The sequence below is a fragment of the Molothrus aeneus genome, chromosome 5, assembly GCF_037042795.1.
Source record: "Molothrus aeneus isolate 106 chromosome 5, BPBGC_Maene_1.0, whole genome shotgun sequence".
In the NCBI taxonomy this organism is placed as follows: Eukaryota; Metazoa; Chordata; class Aves; order Passeriformes; family Icteridae; genus Molothrus; species Molothrus aeneus.
The window spans coordinates 50149936-50171915 of record NC_089650.1 but is presented as its reverse complement, the minus strand read 5'-3'; the positions used below and the strand labels follow the sequence as shown (position 1 = coordinate 50171915).

At 42.6% G+C, this 21980-nt stretch overlaps 1 protein-coding gene across 1 annotated transcript in view; it reads right to left on the bottom strand.

Moving 5' to 3' along the window:
• Positions 1 to 21260, bottom strand: part of PLXNB2 (plexin B2) — a 251723-nt gene extending 230463 nt beyond the window's left edge. Inside the window, exons 1-2 of the mRNA XM_066550678.1 lie at positions 21189 to 21260; positions 11992 to 12094 (exon numbers count right to left, since the gene is read on the bottom strand). The gene's annotated coding sequence lies outside the window, so the exon portion shown is untranslated. The remainder of the gene's footprint in view (positions 1 to 11991; positions 12095 to 21188) is intronic.
• Between the last annotated feature and the right edge of the window lie 720 nt (positions 21261 to 21980).

Below are 21980 nucleotides of genomic sequence, written 5' to 3'. Positions count from 1 at the left end.
AGAAGAGAACAAGAAAAGTCAAGGGGAGGATAAACAAGGCTGACTGGGAATTGATTGCCACCTCTGAAATTTTAGTGGAACAGTTGGAGCAAGAAGCTGACTGCAGCTGAACTGAAAAATCACTATCTGTAGCTAGATTACTCATCTACTGTTAAACCAAATTAAAATGTTCTTCCCACAGGCAAGGCTGAAGATTTCAGGAAAGCCATAATTTATAACTCAGCAAAAGTTTAGAGGAAAGCTCTGCTAAACCAAAATGAATTTTGTACTTAATGGGCAGGAAAACAAAGGACAGATGGAACTTCATGTTTCTTGGTACAACAGTAAATACTACACAGCACGCAGGATGTGACTGAGCCAAGAAGCTGATGAGCTGCCTTAAAGGAGAGTTCACCATACTCAGGTCCCAGCCTTCCTTGCTCTGCAAATCACCCTTTCAAAATGTTACATGGTTGCAGAAGCAGAATAAAAAATAGATTTTAAGCAAACCAGGCCTCTATTGCAACCTTAGGAAGCACTATCAATACAGTTTGAATAGTGATCCTCCTTAACCTGTTCCATAATTAGGTAGCAAACTCATTTACAGGAAGTGCAAAGAGCGAGCATGCAAGGCACAGAAAAGCACCACAGTATTTCTGTCCAATTTGTTTTGCAGGAGTGATCATGCCTTGGATGGAAGCCTATTTCTAACAATTTATTTTTCATGTCTGGACAAGGCAATATAACTTCTTCACAATTTAATCTCTTTGCTAATAGACTTAGCTGTTATAGCTGAAATACTCAAGCTTAACAATAAGGCTAAAATACCCAGAATACTTAAATCCAAGAAATGTGTTTGCTGGCTTCAGTTCAGGACAAGTAGAAGCAATCAGCTAAGGCACAGAAGACTGGAGAACCACAGCAACACCTGCCAAGAGGTTACACTGGATTCTGCACAACTGACTACAGAACTGCTCTGAGCAAAGCACAAAAACCATCTACAAAAAGTCTTTAATTGCCAGTGAAGCTCCTCCAAAGGACCAGCAAGCACCTGGGCACCCCGACAGCATGCCTGGGCTCCTTGGGTCAGCACTACCCTGAAATTACAGAGACGCTGAGCCAAGCTTTGCCCCCCCCTACCAGTCATTTGCCTGTCACGTTTCCCCTGCATTTGGTTCTGCTTTCAAGCTGCAGTTCAGTGAACAGGCTGCAATTTACCTCTTCACCCTCACCCTCAAATTTGTTTGGATAAACAGGCTCTCCTTTGTTCCAGACTGCTCCTAAATTTACACATTGTATTGTAAATCAGCCGGTACAAAGCAAGGCAGGCCCTTGAATGAAGACACTAGCTGTTCTGTTCACAGCAAAATTAAACAAGAGGCACAGAACCCCATTTATAACCCCAGTCTGGAAACAATTGGATTTTAAAAGGTGAGAGGTTTTAAAAAGTTTACTAAACAAACCTATCCAGTTACAGAGTCTATAGTCAGCTCACAAACAAGTTCAAGGCTGTATAAGTTGCCAAAATAGTGTTATTTCTTAAGAGAATACTAACCAGTTTAAAAGCTTGATCTTGATTTTTTGCTGTTTCAAGGACGCAAGAATTATTGGCAAGTGATTTAGCTTTTACTGAGTATTCAACTAGGGAGAAATTAGTCACAGAGGAAGGGAATGAACTGTTCACCATGTCTATTAAAGACAAGAGACCTAAACAGCATCCAGGAGTTTCAGGATAAACATCAGGAAAAACTTCACAGTAATAACAGTTGAGCAGAGGAATGACAGCTACCAAGTCTTTTCCTTTAGAGGAGGAGATTCAATGAATGGCTTAACTACAGCTGATTCTCTGCCTTATGACAGAGCATGGACTCCATCTGCATATGGCTTCTTCAAATCCCACCTTAAATCTATTTTTCATTATTTTAAATGTTCTTTTAAATAAACTGAGTTTGCTGAGAAATCTCACATGGGCTGATATTACAGAGGAGTCCACAAGAAAAGAGATCAAAACTAACCATTATTTGATAGCTGCCCAAGTTTCCTAGGAAGCTATCAGCTCAGTCCCAAAACTGAGGAGGTATTCAGAATAATAATAATAGAAAGAATTAAAAAAAAAATTGGCTGATCCAAGGGCCAAGAATAAATTGCATTTGATGTTGTCTGCAGTCCAGAATTGAGGCCTTCTGATGGGATCCTATGGAGAAACTTCAGCTGGACCTAAGTAGGATGTCATTCACTGCTGCAGAGAGCCCTGCATTCTTCATAAACATCAAGCTTAAAAAACCAAATCCCAAGTCTGAATCATAAGCCTGAGTGCCAACAATATTTTTATTCCTCTGGTTACTTTAAGAGAGAGAGGGAGAGAAACATTATAGGTTTGGGTTTAAAAACGTTTTTGCCCTGATTACAAGAAGTATGCTACAATAAGAAGTGTTCTACAACTCTTTTTGGTACATCTACCATTAGTAGTACAACAAACCATCACCATCCAGCAGTTTCAGATCTAAACCAAAACAAATTCAGGAGACAGAGAACATACCTCCATTTGATGTTTCAGAAGCCAGGGCCTCACTGTTCCTGTTGTAATTCTGACATGATCTCATTGCCAAAAAGTACTTGTCAAGCAAGAGGAGAAGCTCAACCTCTTCTTTGCCACTAGCCCCAGCGACACTGCCCAAGCACAAGAGCCAAATGAGAGGTCACTGCACAAGCTGCTGCCCTTGGCCACAAAAAATAAAAACATCTGATAGAGTTGTGACCATGGCAACTTCCCTTTGGGACTCTTGTGCTGCTAGCTCCCATGGGAGTGAGGCCTGCCCTGCCCTCTGTCAGGGAAGGAAGCAATGTGGCACCACTGCAGCTGCTGGGAGCACACCACAGCCAAACCCTTCTCCCAAGCAGGGCAAGGCTGCCAGAGGAGCACACTGGGTTGACACAATGCCTCCCACAAGCTGAATTCACCCTTTATGCCCTCTCCCATGCTTCCAGCCCTGCTACGTGATCCACCTTTTATCCAGCTTCTCTCCATGACTAGCACAATAACCATCACTGGAGTGCTTCAGCTGCCTCCAAGCTTCACTTGAAGCATGATCTGAGCTTTGCCCACTCTCCTCCCTCTCCTAAGCTGCCCTTCCCTCTAGGATCAGTGTTTCACAAAGAACTCACCAGTTTCACCCCTTTCACCTGAAAATGACACAAATCATGGAGGGAGCACCTCATGAGACAAGCAACATGGTCACCTGAAGGTGGACCCCTTTCTGTCCTGAATCAACAGAGGTGTATGGAAACGGTGTTCTAAGGAGTGAAGAGAAGCAAACAATCCACAAGCATGCAAAGGTCTGCAAACACTGTAATTTGTGTCCTAAAGAGAGATTACAGCCCATCTGTCCCAGCTGGAGCACAACAGGATTCAGAGTGATTTGTGCTCCAGCTCCTCACCTACCCTGGCCCCCTGTTTGGCCAAATAACTAAAGCAAGTACACATAGCCATGTCCATAACTTGCTAAAGTAATCTGCTCCTTTGTCACTGCTGCAGCCCTTGTGAGGGCATAAATACTGCACTTGGGAAATCACAAAATCATCTCCTGGAAGCTGGCATGGCACATGCTTTCCCTGAGGTTTGGTCTGAAACTGCACTGATGGGCTGCAAGTGCTCCATCAACAAGATTTACTTTCCTGCATGAGATAATGCCATTGAAACATCTGTAAAAACAAATGCATTCACTTTAATGTTAAGCCCTTGCACTAAGTAGTGAAGTGACACTGCCAGATTAAAGGGACTGTAATATATTTTTTTAATACCCCGTTTTAAAGTCAGATTATTATCCATGAAAGACCTTTTAATATCTCTTCTTTGACTGAGGTGTGTGACACCTGTCTGTCCTCCATTTCTGCCTCATTTTGCTCAGGTACACAGCACTTACCAAGGCCCACCTGTCACTTTACCAAGCTCTGCTCCAAAAAAAGCAGTGAGAGGCTGGGGGAACCTACACATCACCTGCCTGTGACCCACACCACTGAGGGCTGGAACACCCCAGACAGCTGGTGAAGGAACACCGTGAGGCAGATGTTGGGAACATGCTGCCATCCTGATGGCTGCACCACCCCAGCCTTCCACAGCCCTTGATCACAGACACCAGCTGCTCTTCTGGCAGGCACCAGAATGGCTGCTCACTGCCAGCACAGGATGGAAACAGGTATTTAAATTTTATAACAATAAGCAACTCACCCTGTCACTTCTCATTTTAATAATTTCTTACTCTGACAAGCAGGGGCAAGTTTGACCATAAAACTACTAACAGGAATCAGAGAATCACAGAATTGTTAGGGTTGGAAGGGACCTCTGGAGATCATCTAGTCCAATCCCTGCCAAGGCAGGGCCACCAGAAGCAGGTTACACACAAACACATCCAGGTGGGTTTGAATGTCTCCTGAGAGGGAGACTCCACAGCCTCCCTGGGCAGCCTGTTCCAGTGCTCTGCCACCCTCAGTGTAAAGTTCTTTACATTCTTCTTTCTCATATTGAGATGGATCTTCTTGTGTTTTAAGAAGACCATACTGAGTCCTGAACAAAGAACAAAGTGCTCAAAAGCTCTCCATGTTCACTGTGGTGCACACAGACAATAAGAAGACATAAAAAGCCTTTTTGTCTTATCTGTCTTTGACTACTGGGCAAGTAAAAACAAAAGCAACATCATTTAGCAGAAGACCCTCAAAATCAAAACAAACAAACATCCCCCAACAATATCCCTCCAAAGACACAAAAAAATAAATCCATTCCTTTTTTGTTCCTAAAGGAAGGCAAAAAGAAATTGTAGCTGCCCCTGGAAGTGGGAAGTGCCAGAAGACAGGACAATAGAGACATGGCACCCTCGATGCCACTGCCTCAGCCCTGTGCCCAACAAGTTCCTTCAGCTACTCTGGGTCTTGGTTTCCACATCTGCAGACTGGGGATAATAACAGGTCTTTACATCACAGGGGTGTTACAAAGATCAATTAGTTAATGTCTGAAAAGCGCTTTGAAGATATAGCAGGTGGTGAGTATTATTATGCAAATAACATGATTTAAGAAAATCACAAGTGCTGGATTAATACTAATCCCTTTGATATTTAAAAGACACCGGTTTTTTTCATATTTTAAAGCAGTGAAGGTTTATGCTATAGCTTTTCACGGCTGCTGCAACCACAATTTTTAACCTTTTCTTTTCATACAGCTCCATACATAAAACTCCTCTGCAGACATCTTCACAAAATCCAATCTCAACTCAAAGCTAGGAGCAGTGGAAGAAATTATGCATGTTGATGAACTGGATAACGAGATTCCATGCAGGAATATTTCTCAGAGGATAGAATGTCACAGGCCTAACTTACTGTAACAAACACTGCAGAGTCTTTCAGTTTTAGGGCTTTTTTGGGAAGCACACTAATTTCACGCATAGAGGCATTTGTAAAACAATATAGCTGCTATTTAATTATGCCATTTTATGTGGTAGAAAAAGGTGGAGGAAAACAGGAAGCTATGGTTCATTCATTTCTTCCAAGGCTGCATATCTGAATTGTTAAAAAAAATAAATTAATGTCTAATGACCTCATTTAGTGGTTTCACAGGAGATCAGGCATTGCAATGTTTCCTCCAACTTCCAGCAAGTGGTTGTACAACCACTTCTGCTTTAGGTGGGATGCAGGGAGTGGAGTGGACAACCACAAGCCCTCCCAGAAACACAGCTTTCCTGAAAGCTTGCCACTTGCCATGAGAGAGAAACACAAGTCAAAAAGAGAGCCAAGGTGGGATCAGAGCAAAGAGCCTGAGGTGAGCAGCAACATTGAAAACCAAGGTGAGAGCACAGCCAAGAGTAGGTGTCCCTCTGGTTTTCAGTGTTGCCCTTGCCAGAGCTCACTGTGAAAGCAAGACATCCTGCCCAGTGCTTGAAACTCCCCATTCTCCCAGGACTTACACTGCCACATTCCCTTTCTGTGAGGAAGTCTGTTCCTTGTCTCCTGCACTGTAAAATTTAGTGCAAACCAGCTGGTGCATTTTGTCTAGGAATCTGGAAAATATTGCTGTGATTAAAACCAGCTTAATATTAACCCTCTCTGGAATGCAGGCCTGAAATTGATATTAATAAGATCAGATATTAATATTCTGTACAGCTGGTTCCTCAAGCTGTGCTGTAGTGTCAAATCAAATCTTTCCTCAAATCAACATACCAAATACAAACATGGGATGGCAGGTAGCATGCACGTGTGAGGAGGCAGAAAGAAGCATTTTAAAACTTTAGAAGCTGTTATGTTTACAGCTCCAGGCAGCCATGCTTTCCTTCCTGCCCCATCTCCCACAGCAGCCATATTAATAGCTATTCAATACAGTAATATAATGCTAGCTGTACACTTTGTTGTTGGAGTTTTTTAATCTCCAGGTCAATATTAAAAGCATTTGGATGCTCTTTAGGAGGGAGGAATGACTTTGCACTCTAGGAATAGTGAAGCATGTGCAGCATTCCCTAGGAATGCTAGCAAAGGATTTCCTTCACATGTCTCTGCTATGACTGATGTGGTAATACTTAATTTTAACTGGACCCAGTAGTACAGATTCACAATTCAATTTAGTTGCACAAAAATGCACTCTGTATAACATCTGTGTGATCTCGTTAGTTGAATTTATACAATTTACATACAAAATAAATCCAAAACACCACCTGAGGGTCATTCTGCAGAAGGAGACCCTGAAGGGTCTCTGAACAAAGTTGTTTGGACACATGATTTTTACTCCTGGATATGCAGTTCTGATATTGGGCAAGTAAGTAACAGACTCATCTTTCACTTTCCTCTCCTGTTAAATGGCAGCCACCTCATTTCCTGAAAAAGATCTAATGACAGACCTCTCCACTGAAGAACAACTCCCAAGTGGGAAGATGAGTCAGCATGATGCTTCCTCCATCTTCATGAGTAGAAAGTCAATTTCTCTCTCAAGAGTACCCCTTTCTCTCTCAAGAGTGCCCTGCAGGTAACTTGAGGTTTGGTGTACTCCATCTCCACACCTTCAGTTAATTCCCTTTCTCTGAATGTCTTGAGTTTCCCAACAGCTTACTTGAAGAAAGCAATCTGATTTTCTTGTAATCTGCTATTCATTTTGAAGTACACAGATTAATATTAAGTAGGCCATAGATATTTATAGCTAAACTTAGAAACAAGAAAAATATTCCAGCATTCTCAAACTTTCACATGTGCAGCCTCACACCACAAAGATAAAACCTAACTTAGACGACACCAAGTTTTTTATCTCCTCTTCAAACAGCCAGATAATATAAAGCTACTGCAAGGACTGCTCCCATTAGTTAACCTTCCCATCACTCAGCAGTCTGTTGCCAAGTTTCTCCAGATGAGAAGATGAAAACTATACTATCCCCACTAGACTTAACAGGCCCAGCCTGAAGAAAAAGCAAGGCTATTGTAACTGTGACAGAAAAGTAGATAAGGCAATACCTTCTTGTCTGCCCACAGAGCAAGAGGAAAGCCATTCAAACTGCCACACGATGACAGAAAATAAAAAATCTGGACTCCGATGTGGTTTGTTAACCTTTGCACCAAGTAGAGCCAGGAAGTTACAATCTCTCCCATTGGCTACTGCTGCCTTTTCTTTCCCAGGAGATGGACAGAGAATGGGAATGGGTATGTACTGAAGAGAAGGTTACTCTGATGATCTGCAGCTCATACACAAAGTTTCTGGGCTGACAATCTCCTGGCTTTGCATTACAATTTGCATCACATTTGTAATTGTATTACTTGGACAGCTTTAACTTCATTAAGGATTCACAGGTAAAAAGCAGATGCTGAATCAAATCTTATAAAGCAATGTCTGCTTTAAAGGGGCTACACTAAGCAGAAGCTAATTCAACACCTTCTCTTTTTGGTTTGTAAAGAGGATATTCAAAATTTCACTCAGGAAAATATATATATATGTGAACTGAGGTAAGGTTTATTTGAACTAAAGAGCAAAAATTTGTGTGGTTTGGGATGTTTGAGTTCATGCTGCATTTAAATAGCACAGCTATTTAAAAAGAAATTATTCCAGGAACATATTATCCTTTCCTTGTGGCTAATATATATATATATATATATATATATAAATTATTTTTAAAAATTTACTCAAATTGTAATATTTCCTCTCTCTCTCCAGTAAATATAAGAGCTTAGCATTAAATCTATATTAAAAAAATCTTATATATTCTAGGGACTACAAGTTCAGCCAAACTAGGTCCTTGCAGCCGAGTTTGCTGCTCTGCTTTTGGCACAAGTACAAATGAAATACTCCAGAAGACAGATATGTTACATTCTTTCAGGTGTTTTGAGTTAACATTCATGGAACTCAAGGAATTTCTATGGAAAAAAGCCCCCATCTTCAGAGAATTTCATAACCTTCAGTTGGGAAACATCAGGGGAAAGTTTCCATAAGACAGAGCATACTTTCCTTTAAAAGCCCTTGATAGCAACTATAAAATATATTATACATATTGTATATAATAAATTCAATTTTATATAATTTTTTTAAACAGAGATCCTGTTTCTAAAAAGGAGTAGAGCACACTCCATGCATAGAGCTACTTTTATGAAGTGGATAGAAATGTGTGAAGGAGTACCACTATAGGTTATTATCATACTGTCCTTTGAGTCATGCCAAGGGAGTAAAATTGATAATGAAGGATCTTCTTTTGGGACCAGGAGAACTCCACCTTCCTGGAGTGTGCTGCCACATGCACGAGCATAAAATGGAAGTTGTCTTTGTGCTCATGGCCTCAGATTATAACTCGACTGTTGATTTGAATTCCTGCAGGCTTTGTACTCTTGGGACCTGCCCTATCTCATTTGGAAGAGATCACATAATGTTTTTTCCCCTTTACAGCCTCACCATCACCTTGTAGCTAAGCCTCTCAGTTGATAACCTTATGTCTAATTTTCACATTTAACAAATTTTCCTCTAAGTCAATTAGTAAAGACTGTTCAATACCTAGGATGGAGCTAAATATATTAAGCATTAACCATTGATTTGTCAACTTTTTCAAAGTCACATTTTTTAATAGTTGCCTAGACTCGTCTCCTTTTAATAAATACACCAAAATGGCATCTGAATATCCTGTTACAGGTATTGTACCCTGTAACTGCTGCATACCCACCATTACAGCATCCAGATTCACAGTTTCCAAATCAAACCTATAAATGTCATAGTAGCACTGAAAAATCTTTCTAAGCTCCCCCCAAAAGCCTGCCAGAGGTAAGAATCTTCCTTGTATTTAGGTGAAGTCTGCTTCAAAGCTATTTTTTTACATGTGAAGAAAATTCTCTGTATTTCTTTTAGCCCATCCTAGGTATTTCGGTTTTCTTTCTCTGCTGCAAGCAATAAAACACTTTTATGTTCAATATATGAATAGTAGAGATTTTTTAAAGCCTAACATTTTACAAGGTTTTCCTAAAGCTTGTAAAATATGAATGATCTGTGAAATGGCTCCATACATTAAAATGCAACTCAGGCATGCCAGTTCTCCATCTCTCCCTTTATTCATTACTTAGAGGGCTAGGAACCATCCTGGGATGCCTTGCACTAGGAGGGAAAGCACATAACTAATTTCCTAAATGCTCTGTTTACTTTGCATACCTTGTGGGCAAAAGTTGGCAAGAAAGGACTGGAAGCTGTTTGCTTTGAAATTATCACCCCATTTACAAGATTCAAGAGAAAAGTCTTTTAAACTGAGGTAAGAGGGAAAAGGAAGTGACTCTGTGCATGGTTAATGCTTCAGGAGAGTGCTAGCAGTGCAGTGGAGGTCATCAGCTGACAAAGAAAACTGACACCAAAAAAGTTTCCTTACCAAGTGCACAGGGACACAATATTTAGAGCACCCAGAGAGAATAAGGGCACCAGCCAGATCTATGTAAAAGGCTTGTATTTAGTTTAAAGCCACCCTATATTATTTGAAATGAAAGAACAGCTACACAGGAGCATGGCTGCTATTGAAAGTACAAACTCAACACCCTCACTCAGTTTGCAAAAGCCTCTTCTTCCCTGACTAATAGGGCCACCCAGGATGGGACCGGCAGGAAGGGAAGAGAGCTACAGACACAGGCAGGGCTTGATAACACAAAGAACTTGGCAATGAAATTACTTTAAGCAAGTCTTGAATCCTCTTCTTCTTTTTTTTTTTTTTTTAATGGGGTGGGGTGTGGGGATTGCTTTCCAGCTTCTCAATCCAACATTGCAAATTATCATGTGTTTGCACAGCCATGCTGTGAAATACAGCAGAGATGAAGGGAAACTTCTAAATACTTTTTTTCAAAGCCACATAAAAACTACATAAAATACAGTCTAATGCTAGATCAGCTCTCCTGTCCAGCCCACAGCACAGCTCCACAAAACAGCACAACCAAGCAGGTACTGGCCAGTGATGGCAGGAACTACTTACAGCAGAGCTGCCACTGAAGATTTCATATCATTGAATGATGGTCTGAGCCTGCTGCTAACCCACTTGGAACAAAAATGCTCCCTCCTGCCAAGCCATCTCATGGATACAGAGAGCACGATGTGAAAGTGCTTTGGAGAAGGCTTTGCTCAAGCCAGGAAATTTGGGGATGCAAGGCTTACTCTTACATAGGGGCTTTTGGGAAAGCAACATGAGATAATTTAAGAGAATTAGCAGGTCCCTATCCTTTGTGGTCAAGAAGGAATGCTGCAGCATCTACTTGCCCTACTTACACTTGACAAAAATGCCACCAAATTGTACTTTTCTCTACAGATTTCCCAAAATTGCCCAAAGTGAAGCAATGAAAAAAAAACCCAAACCAACAACAAAACCAACACCCAGCCACACCCCTCCCCCCCACAACAAAACAAAACACACCACAAAATCACAGAGAAATTAAATTGCTTGCTAAAGACAGCAGCAAAACCACCATGCTGAAGTCTCCAGTCAAGAAACTTAGAGCACCCCACTGCATACAGTGGCTTGCATAGATGTTGGTCTGGACACCAAACCTACTCACAAAGCAGCCCAGACTTGCAGTATTGCAGTAAGTATGCCAGTTTCATCTGACTGATTCCACTCAATTATTGGCATGGTGTTGGAGCATCTCAGTTTGGGACAGAGACCTGTCTATCCATGCCAAGTTTTTACACGTGAAAGGCCTGAGAAAACAAAAAAGTCTCTAAGAGGGAGGGAAAGGAAGCAAGTATGTAGCCACTTCTGGCCACGAGTTTACAAACACCTTCTTTTACCAACAAGCAAAATAATAACATAAAGTAACTCTTCAGCACTGCCTCATTCATGAGCTCGTAACTTCCAAGGTTGCTAAACCCTCTTCTGGTATCAGAGCTCCTGTTCAAGTATAATTCAAGTAGATTAATTAAACCACAGACAACAGAAAACACAGTCTGCCTCCTCAAATTATCAGTAGGAGACAGTAGCATGAAGAGTTTAGTTTCAAGAATGCTGTTTACATTTACTCATTTTACAGGCGTAAAAATCAAAATTAAAAGAGAATAACTAATTGCTACAACTGGGAAAAGTAAATAGGCATTTAAATTTGAACAGTGGCAACAAGCAAAACATTGCAAAAGTGAAGTGGAAAGTGTTACTCTGAGCAATTGAGATACTATGTTTTGATAACTGAGTTAATTTGAGATGATTCACACCCACAAGCTGCTTTATGTCCTTTTACACTACAGGTCCAGGAGATACAAAACTATGCATAAAAATCACTATTGGATCAGACAGCATCCAGGACAATGACAAAGTAAGTGCATTTTCATGCCAGATTATTACAGTAAATTTGAGGCTGTAATATTTCAACCTAAACCCTAAAGCACATCTATCCCACACAGACATCTCTCATCTCGGTACACCAAGCCAACTGCACTGCAGCGCTCTACACAAGAAACTCCTCCTTCTCAAGCAAGCAGCACGACGCTTTGGAAGAAGAAATGGAAGTAAAACCAAACCCCTCAATCCAAAAGAGTTCTTAGCCCACCTGAGCAGCACAAGCGTTGCTGGTCAAAGGGACTTCTTGAGGCTCAGGCTTCTGTGCAAATAGGGTCCGGGGTGAAATGCCTTTTGATGTGTACTTGTTCCTGCTGGAAGAGACACAGAACAGATGCCTCAGAGGACACATAAGACAAGGGACTGGGCAATATGCACAATCAAACATAAAGAGCTCACTCAGGGGGTCTATGGGCATCCTAAGCAAGGAATCATTTTGCAGCTGGCATCTCAAGACATTGCTGAAAGTTCCTCATTTTCATCTTTATAAGAATAAAATATGGTGAAATCTATTGATTTTGTATCACACTGAAGGCTTTTTCAGCAACTGAAGGCTTAAAGATGTGACATAAGCAACAGATATCAAATCATTGGGATTTTCAAAACAGGATGTCAAAACATATAGGACAAACATGTAAGAATTAGTTAACTTCAAGATCTCAAAAGCTGTCATTAGTGAGTAACATCACAATGCAACTGTAATGCTTTTTTTGCAGTTCAAAATTACTGGAATTATGCTCTACATTACCTAAGTGTTTTATTAGCTACCTGAAATAAGCAAGTTCTTTATGGTAAAATTAAGAGATTACATGGTTTAGTAACATGAGAAATAAAAACAGAAGGCAAATCACAGAGTTAAAACAATTACTTGTCAAGCTGTGCTCATTCCAACCAAAACAATCTTAAGATACCTGAATGCAGATAGGTATCTCATAACAAGGGATGCAGGTAAGGTTTGCAGATCAGAGAACTGTGACCTCTGAAGCAAGGAAAGCAAAAGGGATGAGGCCAACACAGCCTCACAGCTAAGCATCACATTCAGAACTTCTGCTGTTATTAGAAGGGCTAAGGTGGCTCCTGGGTTCAAAGATATGAGAGTGAATGGAAATAATGATTGGGGCAGCATGGGGCAAGAGTGACACTGAAATACTCTGCCCAGTTCCATGGCTGATGATCAAAAAGAGATGTTGAAAATTATAGAACATGCAAAGTAGAGCTACAAAAGCAATTAGCATCTGGGGGGAGGTAAAAAGCATTATGTATAATCAGATTTAAAGATTCAGTCCTTTTGATAAGCCACCCAGACAACTGACAGTTTACTTGATCATCTTTAAAGAAAAAAAATTATCAGCAACAAAAAGTCTTTAATACAGCCACAAGAAAACTTAAAAGACATGAACAGATGCAATTCAAAACAATAAAAGGCTCTTGTTAGAAACAAGATGAAATTCTGAAAAGGCAAAACCAAATGGGAACAAACTCTTAAAGATGCATCTTTTTTTTCTCAGAATTTTCAAGGTAAGATATGCTTTAGTCCCAGATTTTGTTTGGCCCATGAGCAATAGCCAAGTGAGATGTTCAAACAGTTGTGAGACTTGACAGTTCTGCTGACCCTAAATTATAGACGACAATCTCAAAAATCCCAACAAAACCCAAAATCAAAGAAAAATCCCTTAATCAAATAATTTAAAAAAGAGCCCACAAAGATATTGCCCTGAATTTTCATCAATGCTACCAAATAACAAATTAAATGCACAATGGACTGTGAAATGCTTGCAGATCTTCCCCCAGTTAAATGTCAGACCAAGAAGTCATCTGTTAATAAACAGAGATGTCACCTCCCCAGAGTTTTATCCAACCTACTAATACATAAACTCATACCACCACTTAGGACTCAGGATTGCCAAGGCAAATAAAGTCTTTTGGTTTTTCATCTCAACAGCTTGGGTAGGCAGAAGGTGCCAACACCTGGACCACACAGCACATGCCTAATCCAAGCCATGAAGCCAGCTTTGTGGTTGCAGAGGTACTGACTCTTGAAAAACTTCTTAAAAGTACTCATAAAGACACTTTCTGCCTGTGCAGAAGCTTTTCTGACAAAACCATTGCCATTTGACATATGTGGGGGAAAAGAAAACCTCAGAGTCACCCACGTATACCCATATGGGATATGTGCACACATCATAACCACAACTGCAGTTTACATGAGGTGTTAGTTCATGAGGGAAAAGTTCCAGTTGCTGATGATGCGTGTCAAAGTTGCACAGAAAAAATTTTCACAGCTTTTAAACTACTTAATCACACAAGACTGGAAATAGAGGAAGTCAAATTACTGCTTTTATTGCCCAACAATTCAACAGGCCCAACATTAAATTTATACCAATTTGTCCTAAACTGATTAAATGAAGATAGCATGTAAGTTCAACACACACTGTGACAACACACTAAGGAAGGCCAAATGAATGTTCTACTGATAGATTTAAGAGAGATGTTGCATATTTTGGACTTCCAGCTGCAATGAGCATAATCATGTCTATTAAAGGGAAACTAACTAACCAATACAAGCTGAAGGAAATCATACCCTTCTACTATTAACTATTCCAAGTGCCCTGTATCTTCAGGAAAGAAGCTTTTATTTGCTTTGCAGGCCTAGTTTAAAGCCCAGCAAAAGATTACTAACTTGTCCTGATTCAGGATGGTAAACTTCACCTTGTATTTCAGTTGTACCCTTTTTACCAGATCAATTTGGTTTATATTTTCTGCCCTCTGCTTTCTCACTCTGGCTGAATACATTTGACCAATAACAATTTTCCTACAGGGCAAACATTGGTTAAAAAATTGGTTCTTCATAAATTCTAAACAGTGATGCCCAGAGGAGTGTAAGAGCTAGATCTTCTTTATATACAACTCTTAGACGTCAGAAGGAGATACTATCTCTTCTTAAACTATCTAGAAGATAAATAAGAGGCCTGGGGAAAAAGATGTGAGGAGTTCACTCCTCAAATTTTTACATATTTAAAACACAGTCAGTAAGTATAGACAGAACATTAAGCTTTCTGCATTCCTTCTCTAAGACACAGAGCTATCACATTAATAATTCCTCTAGATACAGCAAGATTAGTGTCAGGTTTATGAGAGTGTCCTTCAATCCAAGTCAACATGCAGACCTAATCCAGTTTAGCTAGAAATATGCTAGTCAGGTCTGTTCAGCAATTAGCATGAATATACCTTGTTATAAAAAAGTAAGTTCTGGAACAATTCAGTTTAAGTGCTAAACATCTCCTGGATTTTTATTTAAAATCATGCTGTTCACAGGCAGTTTTCATGCACCTAATCTGGAAGAGTGGTTCTTATGGGTCTGCTTGAAGGTCCACCACAGAATTAGGATATTTTAGTGGCAAAATTTTTCTACAGCTTCCTGGATTATTGTAGGATTGAGAAGGCAGAAAGAATGACATCTGCAACACAAAGATAACTGTGATTGTCAAGTAATACCAAAGCCATTCACTGCAAATTACGTAAATCATAGAATCACAGAAAGGTTTGGGTTGGAAGGGACCTCAAAGATCATCTCATTCCAGCACCCCTGGATACCTTCCACTAGACTAGACTGCTCAAAGCCCCATCCAACCTCGCCTTGAACATGTCCAGGGATGAGGCATTCACTCATAGCTTCCCTGCACAACCTGTTCCAGTGCCTCACCACCTTCACACTACAGATTTTTTCCTAATAGCTAATCTAAGCTACTCTCTTTCAATTTGAGCCCATCCCTCCTTGCCCTGTCACTACATGCTTTTGTAAATAGTCTTGCCCTATCTTTCCTGTTAGTTCCCTTCATGTACTGGAAAGGCAGTTAGATCACCCCAAAGCCTTCTCTTTTCCGGGCAGAACACCCCTAACCTTCTCAGCCTGTCTTCATAGGAGAGGTGCTTCATCCTTCTCATCATCTTCATGGCCCTCCTCTGGACTGCTCCAACAGTGCCACAGCCATCTTATGTTGCTGTCAAGCTGCTGGCCAGGCTTCTCTGATACAGCCCAGAACAGAGTTGGCTTTCTGGGCTGCGAGTCTGCATTGCTGGGTCATGCTGACTTTCTTGTTAACCAACAGCCCTCAAGTTCTCCTCCTCAGGGCTACTCTCAATTCATTCTCCATGCAGCCTGTACTTGTGCTTAGGATTTCCCCAATTCAGGGGCAGGACCCTGCACTTGGCCTTGCTGAACTTCATGAGGTTTGTACGGGCCCACCTCTCAAGCCTGTCCAGGTTCCTCAGGATGGCATTGCTTCCTTCCAGCGTGTCTGCACTCCACAGCTTGGTGTCACTGGGAAACTTGCTGAGGGTGCACTCAATCCCACTATCTATGTCACCAGCAGAGATGTTAAAAAGTGCTGGTTTCAGTACTGATCCCTGAGGAACACCACTGGTCTCCACTTGGACATCATGCCATTCACTGCAACTCTTTGAGTGCAACCATCCAGCCAATTCCTTATCCACTGAGTGGCCCATCTATCAAATCCATGTCTCTCCAGTTTAGACAACTATACCATGTGGGACGATGTCACACTTCGCATAAGTCCAGGCAGATGATATTGGTTGCTCTTCCTTTATTCACCAACACTGTAACCCGGGTCATAGAATGCTATCAACTTTGTCAAGCATGGTTTGCCCATGTTGACATTGCCCATTTTGCCTGTCATAAACCACCTCCCTTCTTTTCCATATGCTTTCACATAGCTCTTAGGAGGATCTGTGTCATGATCTTGCTGGGCCCAGAGGTAAGTCAGGAAGACTGACTGCCTTCACTTTTTACTTGTGGCCTTAAACTAGTGATGCCAGTTAATAAGAAAACAAGTGAAACACCAGGAATAAGGTTTTAGTTGGATAACTAACTTCTTGAGAACACACTTTGATTGAATAAATCAACTACTAAATTCACATGTTTGCAGCATTGCAAAGCTTTTTGACCAGGGGCATGTCAAAATTGAAACTACAAAGGCAGAAACTCGGAAGCTAACTATAAAGGTGGAGCAAGGTCAGAAGTGTTTCAGAACGTGCCAGGTGGACTCTGTCCCCCTGAGCATGAAGGCTGACAAGCCTGGGGAACTCAGCATGGTGCTAATCATCAATCCGTGCTGGCGCCAGCTCCCAGAAGCTGAATTCCAAAGAGAAACCAAGTGTCCCTACAAGCACGTGGCTGGTGACCACAGCTCTGCTGACACATTCCTGAGGGCAAACTCGGTCCTGCATTATGGTGGTGTAAAGCTGAGCAGCGGGGCAGGGGCTGACCATCACATTGAGGCTGAGATTTTTTTAATAATTACTAGTAACATTTATTAAGCACAGATACTTTTAGACATTACAACGAGAAGTCTTCCCTCAACTACCTGAGATGGAAACTCAGAGAGTTCCAAAAGTTATATATTTCCAGAGATACAACTGCAGAGACAGAAACAGAAATACTTGAATTTAACAGATAACTAAATTACTATCTGCCTAAAGAAAGTAAGTCCCAGGTCCACAAGATCCCCTGAACAGCTTTCCAGTCTGTCTGGTTGCACCAGGGTTGGGCAAACATGTGTCCTCTCCCTCCTCCATCCATCCTCTGCTGCCTCCAGAGCAGCAGAGGACAAGGACTCCAGGCCTCTTTTTGTAGCCAGATTTGATCAGTTTTATAGACAGAGAGCTTTTTGTACCATTAACCACTGATGGTTAAATAAAATGTCTGTTTTCAACTCCTTAGTTCTAAATGTGTTTGATCAATTAAAAAGTAAGAGGCTAAACCACTTACTTTCCAAATATTGGTTTTTGGTACAACAGACACCCCCTCAATCACTTAGGCGAAATGATTTTATTTTATTTTCAACAAGGATTAACTGACCAATGTCAAATCCAAGTTAGACTCATGCTTAAACAAAACTCTTTAAGTAATACTCCACTAATCCTAGTTACCCCTGGCCTTATTACAGCTATTAATACTCTTTTTCTTGATTGTTTGGGGTTTCTTTCTCTAGTAGAAGCCATTTAAATAGACCCTCCACTATAAGCTGAGCTTTACAATTTCCTATGGTGCATAAGAAAACCTGCAAGAAAAGCCAAAATAAATATCCACTACTGAGTTGAACAAAAAGGTAAAAGTGAAGGAGTAGGAGGAATACCACATCGAGGTTGTTTGTTTACTTAATTTCATCATAATTATTTAGACTCTCATCTCACTAATAGCTGTGCAGGTGCTAACTTTACTTCAAGAAGGACCTAGAGTTTTTGTTTGCATAAATCAAGTACATTTAATCAAGTGCACATTAGCTCATCAACACATTGGATCTGATGAGAAATTGCATAAGTGACAATGCCAAGCTATTTCGGTGAATATTCATGATATCTCTGTGGAACAGGCTGACTGGAGGGGAGTGAGAACAAAATGACAGTAAAAGAACGGTAGCAATTACTTTTCTAGCAGTTAATGTTGCCATTAACTGCTTGCTGGCAAGAGCTTAAAGTTGCAAACCCCAATTTAGGCTTGTTACCTTAATTTTACAATTGTAATTCAATATTCTGAATGTGACACCAGTGTAACAAACATCTTCATTCAGTGCTTCATACATTAAATAATTTAAAAATATATGAAAATTTCCAAATTCTAGCCATTACAGAAATAGAAATGCTTAGTATTTAATCTTCATAAAAATAAATAAATAATGTGCAAATCTTTTTCTCAAAACTGAGCCAGAATCCAAACCCATTTGCAACAATAAAGTGGGACTTTTTTGTTCTTAATAGGCATTCATGAAGAGGTCTCCCTTCAAAATGTAATTTGTCCTTAGTGATCTTCTGCATGCAAGGCAAACAACTCCCAGTTTTATAAAGCTATACAAAGCCTTTATCCAACTTCCAATATCATCTGTAGAAAATTCAGGCAGAGTAGTGCTGTGCCCTTAGTGAGAATATTTTACATAACAAGTCGTCAAGTCAGATGAACAAAGAAAGGCTTAGATGAAAGAACAAAAAAACTTGGATCACTTTCAGATTGCTAGAATGGATGAAGGAGGAGAGAAGAGAGGGCTGATCAGGTGCACCATCGACTGCATCCTTCTGAAACCCAGACCCTTGTGTGCTGCTGACCAACCTATGCAGAAGGTCACACAGCCTCTCCTCCTGCCTCCCCACCACCTCTGCCCACCAAGTTCTGGTACAAGGTAGTTCACTGGACTCACACCTGCCATTTCAGAAGAATTTAGATACTTATGGACTGTGGGTCACAAATGCAGCTCAATTCAGCCAACCCCAACTGTTTGCTTTGTCCCTCTGTCACAACAGAGAGATATACAGGAGACTCATGCTATCAGACTTCACAACACTAATATGAACAGCCATGAAATACAGTTTACATTCATATGTCTATCTGTAAACTCTGGCAGATTCAAAGATCAATAGAAAATAACCCTGAATGGTAATCTCTGGCAAGGGGACAGGATGAACAGCTGAATGCATCAGCTTCTGGAGCAAAAGTCAGACTCACAAGTGTATTTATTGTACTATCCCTCCCATCGTTGACAATCCAGGAGTATCAAAGAAGCCTAGTTATCAACACTGTTGTAACAGACTATCACAAGCATCCAAAGCTTCAGTTGCACATTTTGGGGGTTCATGTTACTACAAAATACAATATCACATTTTGATGGGTTGACCCTAGCTTCTTACAATAATCTCAGATGATTTAAACAGCTTTTGGTACCAGAAGCCACCATTCAAACTCCTTTCCCAAACACTGACACCATTTAGTTTCTGTATTTGTTTAAGTCATATATTTTTAAGAAAGACTTTTTTCTACTTCACAAGCAATCAGACTAGGTTTTAGATCCACAAGTGTTCTAGGTAAGGAGGACAAGCCATGCTAGGCTTGGAAGTAGACTTTCTTCCTTCCTCCCTTTTGTTTTGGCTGGAAGCATGTTCTATTCTGGCATATCAATTGCAGGCAGCAGCCCCCGTACCCAGGTGTGCTGGATCTGTCTCACAACCTGACAGGCAGGCAGGGCATTAAGCATCAGCCCAACATGCATTTATAATCTCACTCCCTAGCAAATAGTGAACAGGTCTCCCAGCTGATTTGCCTATAGCATGGTATATAACTGTTGCAAGACCAGTTGCACACTTCAAGCTTTGGGGAGGGGGAAGAAAGAAAAAGAAAAAATTTTCAGCCCAAACTTAGAATTTATGTCTTCTGAAAAAAACTGTTAAGAAAACTGAAGTCAATCCTAGGTACAAACCAGCAGCCTATTACTTACCAACCTTTGCTTCCTCTTAGATTCCATTGTAATGAGAACATAAACAGTAAAATAAGCATATATCTCCCTTGAATGAATTACCTGTTCAGAGTTCCCTCTGGTGTTCAATAAGCTCATCATCACATTCAAGGTAACAGCCTTCGTTACAAAAGCATAAGTTCTCTCATGTGCAAGTTATCATTTGATGACAAGCTCAGCAATAAGGACAGGACCATAGTGCTGTAACTCGTGGACAAAAGCAATGTTACTTTTCATCAGATTTCAGAGGGGCGATGAACTTACACTTCCTCCTTTGTATATTCAACCCAGTGTCTGATTAACCTCGAAAAGAACCTAAGTGTTAAAGATCCCTTCTGCCTCCCGATGTCACCAAACCGACGAAGTCTCGGAGAAGGCAAAGTCACAAATTACAGGTACAGCCCATCTGAACGCGGCACGCAAAGATGTTCTGCACCTCCCGAATAACTATGCTTTGAGTCACAAGCCTTTCCAGACTCGCACTCCCATTCGCCTCCACGGAACATGAGCAAAGTACAGTGTATCTAATTAACAGTTAGGAAAGAAAGTTTAGAGCTGCCTCTGCCAAAGAGACAAAACGCGTTTGCAGGAAAATCCCAAACGAGTTCCCGAGTCGGCGGTGCGCAGGCGGGGCGCGGGATGGGCGCCGGGCCAGTGCCAGCCGCGACACCGGGGCTGCTGACCCCGGCCGCTTCGGGGTTGCGAAACTCCCGGGAAGAGCGGCCAGCCTGCATCGAGCGGGGCGGAGAGAGCTCGCCGGACACCGGCGCACCCCGGCCGCCGCTCGGGAGGAGCCCATTCCCCGCGCCTCCCCCACCTCCCCGCCCCGCACGGCGGCTGAGAAAGGCGCTCCGAGTCCAGAGCCGCCACCCGGGAGCCCCTTAACCAAAACCATCTGGTCACGGGCAGCGCGGCAGAAAGCCCCATCCGCCCCGGCCCTCGCCGCTTACCCCCGGCCCCGGCCCCGCAGCCGAGGAGGAGAGAAGCTGCTCTAGCCACAACTCAGCAGCTCCCGAGCTGGGGGAGACAGGGGGAAGTCGCCGAGGAATCCGCCTTCCCCCCTCCCCTCCGCGCCCATCCCGCGGCGGCAGCGCTGGGGCTGCGTTACCTTCAACAGGTGCAGGCGCCGCCGGGAGGGAGCCCGCGGGCACGGACCGTCCGAGTTGCCCGAGCGGGAGCGGCGGCCCCGGCAGCCCGGGGTGGGTGGCGGTGGGCTGGACAGAGGCGCTACGGCAGCCCCCGGCGGCCGCCCATGCTCCCGGAGGGCCCCGCCGCCGCCGCCACCGCAGCCGGAGTCAGCGCGAAGGCGGCAGCGGCTGCGACCACCTCCGAAAGGAAGGACGGGAGCGGCGGGGAGCGAGGGAGGGGGAGGCAGAGAGCGAGAGGAGAGAGAAAGCGCCCCAAGAGAAATAATCATCACATGGCGGTCACGATCCGCCGCCGCCCCCCGACAGCCAGAGCCTACGCTTGGGAGCCGGGGAAAAGCTGCGAGGAGGGGACACACCTGTAGGCGCAGCACATATCCGCTGTGAGCACAATGCGAGACAGGAAACTGAAAAAAACAGCCCAGGGAAGGAGAGAGGCTCCCGTTCGTCCCTCCTTCCCTCCCTCCCTTTCTCCCTCCCTCCCTCTGTCCGTCCTCCTCCTCTCTCCACCCCCTGCCCCCGGTCAGGAGCCGCTTGCAGCGCTGTCTCATGCAGGGAGATCCAGGCAGAAGGCTGGGATGCGGCGGGAGCCGTACTTTCTCCCCGTTTTCCTTTCCCTGTCTCCGCTTTGTTTTGCCCGCCAGCCAGGCAAAGAGCTGTGTTTTGCCTGCCAGCCAGGCAGAGGCCAGCCCGGCGAAGCGGGGCCGCCCGCGGGGCCGAGAGCTCCCGGAGAACCGGGGGCGCTCCGAGCCCCG